General features: G+C 38.5%; 1 pseudogene; it reads right to left on the bottom strand.

Annotated features, from left to right (window-relative positions):
• Window positions 1-5,061: 5,061 nt before the first annotated feature.
• On the bottom strand, window positions 5,062-5,729 carry LOC102244472 (annotated as a pseudogene).
• Between the last annotated feature and the right edge of the window lie 511 nt (window positions 5,730-6,240).

Genomic DNA, 6,240 nt, shown 5'->3' with positions numbered 1-6,240 from the left:
TAAAAGTTATTATTCAAGCATTAAATCTCACCATTAATGAGACACCATAAGTAAAAAGAGAGTTACTTTTACTTGAAATGTATGCATTGCAGTATTGGCCAGCATACCTCTCTCCTACTGGTTTTTCTGAAAAGCAACCAAGTTTGTTGCTCTGTTTAAAGGAAAGTAAAAGTCTTTAATGTAGTGATTTATGGCAAGCCCACAAGAAAAGCAGACTTTAGCAATGCTCGCTCATTTAGAAAAGAAACTCCATAAATGTGGCTTAGAGATTGCTCTGGGAGAAAAAGCAGAGGAAGATGTCCTTCAAATATCTAGGAACTGTAATTAAAAATCAATGTATTAGGCCTTAAAAAGTAGAAATATGAAATTATTGCCTCAAAACCTTAAATGACTTTCCAAAGTTATTAGGGGACATTAATTGGTTAAGCAATTAAATATCTAAACTCAGAAAGTGCTACAGGTAGCTTAGAGGAAAAGAACCCCAATGCATCTATCATCCCCTCACTGGGAAGCAATTAGAAATGTTATTTCAGATTTATTTGATTTGGCAAATTGGACTAAGTGGATATTCAGGGGAACTTAGTTGTCACCTACTAAAAAACAAATTACTACAATTTTAATATTACACCCCTATTATTATACCAAAAATACTAGGCAGGAACCTATTCCTGGAGCATTATCAAGGAATGTCCCATTTGCATGTTACATCAGCCTCAAGGGCCTAATACAGGAATTACCCTCAAGGATTGATAAGGGACCATATCTGGCAAATGGATGTAACACATTATACTCCTTTTGGACACCTTGGGGCATTGCATGTCTCTGTAGACACTTTTTCAAAGGTCCTATGGGCCACTGCATCTACAGGTCATTAATCATTGCCAAGCTGCTTTTACCATCATGGGAATTCCAAAAATTATTAAAACTGATAATAGACCTGAATACACAAGCTGTCATTTCCAGCAATTTTGTAAAAGTTCAGCACATTACAGGAATGCCATACAATTCCCAAGGACAGGCAATTATAGAATGCCAACATCAGCAGCTAAAACTCCAACTTGAAAAACAAAAAGGGGAAATAGTGGTAAAATCTCCTGTAAGTAGACTACACCAAACCTTAATTACTTTAAATTTTTTCACTTGTAATACTGATGGCAAGACATCTATGGAATTACACTAGTGTAAGAATAAGCCAAAGGAAAATGGTTTGGTTAAATGGAAAGATCCCGAGTCTGGTTTATGGAAAGGTCCCAACCCCCTGTTAACTTTTGGTTGAGGATATGCTCGTGTATTTCCAGAAAACTCCTTCAAGCCCTTGTGGATTCCTGGAAGAAATATTAAACTTCAACATGGATTCAAGAGAGGAACTGACCAGACTAATGAGGACCTTGCACCTGGAGCCTCACCCTGTACCTGCGGCTGCAGACAATTGACTACTCCAGCCACAGATAGCAGTAGCCCCAAGCAACATGTTGAAGATAAGGAATGGGAGGAGAACAAGGCAGAGGAGAAACAGTCAGAGATGATCTGGGGGATGGTGAAGAAGCCTTGCCATGCTAGCAATTATCAGTTGTGCAATGGTGCAGGTTGCCCTGGACAAAGCCAAAGGTCAAACCTGCATTGTCATTGCCCACCATTTGTCCACCATCCAGAACTCAAATATCATTGCTGCCATGTCACAGGGGACAGTGATTGAGAAGGGGACCCATAAAGAACTGATGGCCCAGAAAGAAGCCTACTGAAAACTAGTTCCTTAGATGCCTGGCAGCAATTTAAAAAGGACATGAAAGAACTCAATCCTTTTCATCAGATCTCCCTACATTTGACTCTTAGCATAACCACTATTGTCTGTCTCATTGTTGTTCTTATATGTTTATTTCTAGTCTGCAGATGCGGAATGAAGAATCTTAAAAGGACTCAAGCCCTACAGATGGCATACACTTTTCAAGATTTATTAAGAAAACAAAAAGGGGGAGATGTGGGAGCCACCACTTTCCCAATACTGTCATAAGAGTGCACCAAGGAACACGAAAGGCCGATGGACCTTGGACTTAGCAGGGCTGTGTTGAGATAATGGTGGCTCGAAGCAATTTCCTGACCTGATAGCCTCAAAGTAAATGTTTATTGAATCTTTACTGATATTTACTGACTTTTGAGACTGTCTGTCTGCTACCTGTTTGCCGTGCTTTACTGAGGGCAAGATGTGTATCTAAAAGTGAATAAAAAGCAGACCAGCCAGAAGTTGGTGTGCCTCTCCAAGAGGAAGGTTTCCACCGGGCCCCCCATGCCTTCTAAATTCATATTTCTTGTATAGTGTTTTCATTTGTGCTTGGCCCCTTCTTCAGATCCTGAACCCCCACCATAAAAGGTTGTGGCAGAAGATTGGGAACTTGGAGAAATAAGGAGTCAACATTTCTGTAAATCTCTATCATCAATGAGTTTATCTCTGGTCCATGTGTTCATTTTCTCTTTGGAGTGTTTTTTCACTCATCAGATATTTATTCTACCTCACCTACTGGAATGCACAACTCTAGAATCTATTGAGAACATTACGATGAATAAAGAAAGAACTGCTAAGGGTGTTAAAAACTGTGGGACAATTGAGATATTTACTTATTATTCTGGAACACAATTGTTCATTAAGTGGAATGTAAAGGCATTATTTTTAGGAGGGTTGGCCAGCTGTGGCAAATATAAAAATTCTTTATATAGGGAAAGTTCACTATATTAATCATGGGTAAAATTTTGAGTGATTTGCATTCTTATAGGGCCAGAAAATTTAGAACTTATTTCTTTCTAAACTCCCACAAGACTTCTCTTCCCCTGCTAAAGAAAAGGTGTGGGGTGGGGCACACTACACACCACCTTCTGTTTCATTGTCCTCATGGTTGAATTTTAAAAGACTTTGAAAGATTTATCACAGTGGGCACCAGGAACTACTCAATTTAAACTGTTGTTCTTTCCCTTAATTTTAAAATTATAATTATTTTACTTCAAATGTACTTTGATTCTTTTTCTAACTAGTCTTTGCAGAAATACAGTCTGGATGATTTGTGTCTAGTATATTTCCCATTGATACAAATGTCAGTTGTACATGCACCCATTTATTGGGTTAGCCTAATTGATCATTACTGGGTTTTCATGTCTAGTCTAGGGCTGGGTTGTAATAGAGACAAAGTACTTCCACATTTCTTTTGCTTGCCAAAAACTTATCTGCGTCATATTACTTTGAGTCTTTGATTTTTTAAAAATCTTAGTTAACTTTATTTGTGAGTGTAATTATTTTTTCTTTATTTCTTTTTATTCTGAAAGATACTTTAGAAAATATTCTTCATTTATATAGAATTTGAAAATTATTTAAGGAAGTTTTCTTCAATCAATTACAGTACAGTTTTCCTATATGAAAACATTTTATTCTCAACGGAAAAAATCTAATTTAACACCCCATTGTATTTACAAGCAAACTCTAGTTAAAGCATTATGTTCATTAAGTAAGTATAGATCATACAGAGAGCTCATATTTCATTTAATGGCTAAGAACACTGATGCATGGGGTAGGGTGTGACTTGCTCATGATCGTGGAGCTGAGTTGGACGCACTTGCCTCTCTCTCAGTATAGTACAGTGCCAGGCTCCTTCTGAGGTTACTATCTACCCTCTACATTACTTACCTGCTTTTTCTGCTCCAGCAATGCTGGGTCTGTTGGCTCTGTATGACTGTGTCAGGAAAGGAGCAATGCATTAAGGATGCATGACTGTGTTCCGAGAGAGCCTTCCTCTGACTTTTTCATGTATCATGGAGATGCTTTTAAAAACTGGGTCTCAGCTACTACTCTGGTCTTACCTCTAATATAGTGCTGTCTTAGTGATACAACCACCCATATATAAACTTCCATTCCTGGAGCCTATCTCTATTTCTTGCCTGCTCTACAATTCCCTGCTCAGACAGATTGAAAGATACTTGGGGAATGGAAGAAGGGAAGATTCTGGAACCTACTCAAAAGTCATGTGTAGATATGCTTTGAGCTGAAACTTACTGGTCTCAGGTAAATGGTCAAATGGTTAATTTCAAATCTGATTTATATCCTGACCAAGATTAAAAATGTTGGGGGTTTCCCCAAACTGTAAATTGTGCTTTGTGTGTTTGTTTTTCCAGCAGCACTGACTTTTCTGACTTTATTTTTTGTCTTGTCTCTATCACCACTCATCAAGTGATGACCTCTCAGTCACCCAGACTTGCCCTTGGTGATGCAAAACCTTTCATTTTCTCACCATGGAGAGCAGTGTCGTTACAGTCCATCCATAATGTTGTACATCTTTATGGCTTAGTTTAAAAATTCCTTATTGATTAAATCTACAAGTAAATACATTAGCTTATTTAAAATATTTAGACAATATAATTTTAATAGAAAGAAATCTTACTAAGCTCTTTGTTTAAAAGTAAAACCCAGTATCAGTAACAATTGTTTTTTCTCTTTGACTACAGTATAAGGTATTTTCAACCGAATTATGGATACTAGTATTTTCTAACCAAATTATCTTTATAAATGTCTATTTGATAAAAACTTATTCTCCAATTTTACAATATATTTATTCATTTATAATTGATGTAGCATGTGACCCTATATATTCTTTTGCAGTTGACCAATTTCTGCAATCTCTGTTGAGGTTTTTGTGTATTGGAGTGACATGATGTGACATGGAATATATTTTCTATAGCTGACATTATTTCTTACACTTCCTTGGTGGAAAGTACTGCTGTAAAAATAGAAATGCTTTAAATAGGAGTAAATTATTCTTTTTTTAAAGAAGTCATAAACAGCATTTCATTGGTATATCATACTGGTCTTGTTGCTATTCCTTCATATAACTGGTTTTCTGTCTTTCCTCTCTCTTCCCACAGTCTGGCTACACAGTGCATCCTTGAACCCTTAGCTTATAGCAGCAATATGCTTACATATCTCTAACACCATTCATTCACAGGGTCAAAATTCTGGTCCACAAACCCTTCTCTGCAGGAAGTTCAATGCTTATAAAAATAATTTGTGATAAACCAGGCCTCTCAAATAGCTAGCCCTAATAAGATGACGATGGGAAGTAGCAGTTTGTTGGTTGTCACTTTTTTGGACATTGACCAGAGAAGCTTTCAACTTTTGCTCAAGTTTTTACTTGTGTTTACCAGTCTATTCTTGGTGTGGTCCTACTGATCATGTTCTTCCCTCACTTCTTCTATGATTTCTGAACCAATCTGGTCAGTCTCTGTGGGAATCGGATGAGAATGCTAAATACCCTGGGTGGCCCCATTCAGGCTGTCAGTACCTTGTAAAAACAATGCTGTTTAAGACTGTAGCCAATTCATATAATCATTCTCCACAGTGTATGTGCTATATTTCATGTCTCCCAGGCCCCCAGGTGTGGCTATCAAAGGGTGCTTCTCACTTCCCCTGCACTTTGGCAAGGTCCTTCTGAAAGGAAGCATTTTGAATGAGGCATGCAGCCCGCCGGCCATGACTTTGACATGCTTGGGAGGAAAGATAGAGACATATAAAGTAGTTCCTCTCCCATCTCTGCCAGCATTTCATTTGTTTCCTGTTTCTTTTCATCAGAATCTCTGATCAACTTCTCTTCTTCCTAGGAGCCACTATGGCACTCTTCATAGATATTCGTGGAGACTGCAGGAGATCTTGTGCAGTTTCTTGAAATGCTTATAGGAGATGCGGAGGTGGCCATGCTATGCAGGAGCAGCAGTCACTGACATGTTAGGCCTGCCTGCTCCTCCCAAGTTGGTCAACCTCCCAGCCCCACAGGAGGATCACCACCCTCCATGAGGCACTTCCATGGCTGCAGCTGAGATAAAAATTATTATTTTTTTTTAATCCTCACCCGAGGACATGTTCGTTGGTTTCAGAGAGAGAGAGAAGAAAGGAGAGAGAGAGCCAGAGAGAGGGAGAAACATCAGAGTGAGAGAGAAACATTGATGTGAGAGAGAAACATGATGTGAGATTGGTTTCCTCCCATACATGCCCAACTAACCAAGGATGGAATCTGACCGGGAATCAACGTATTTTTTTAAATTGTTTTATTGCTTAAAGTATTACAAAGAGTATTATATATGTCTCCTTTTTTTGTCTCTCCTTGACCCTCCCCTAGACTCCCATGCCCCCCAGTGTCTTGTGTCCATTGGGTATGCTCATATGGATGCATACAAGTCCTTCGGTTGATCTCTTTCCCCCCCTCCCAT

This window comes from Myotis brandtii, unplaced genomic scaffold (assembly GCF_000412655.1).
Source record: "Myotis brandtii unplaced genomic scaffold, ASM41265v1 scaffold1291, whole genome shotgun sequence".
NCBI classification, from domain to species: domain Eukaryota; kingdom Metazoa; phylum Chordata; class Mammalia; order Chiroptera; family Vespertilionidae; genus Myotis; species Myotis brandtii.
Note: the sequence above shows the minus strand (reverse complement) of the source record. Positions and strands in the feature narration are given on the sequence as shown.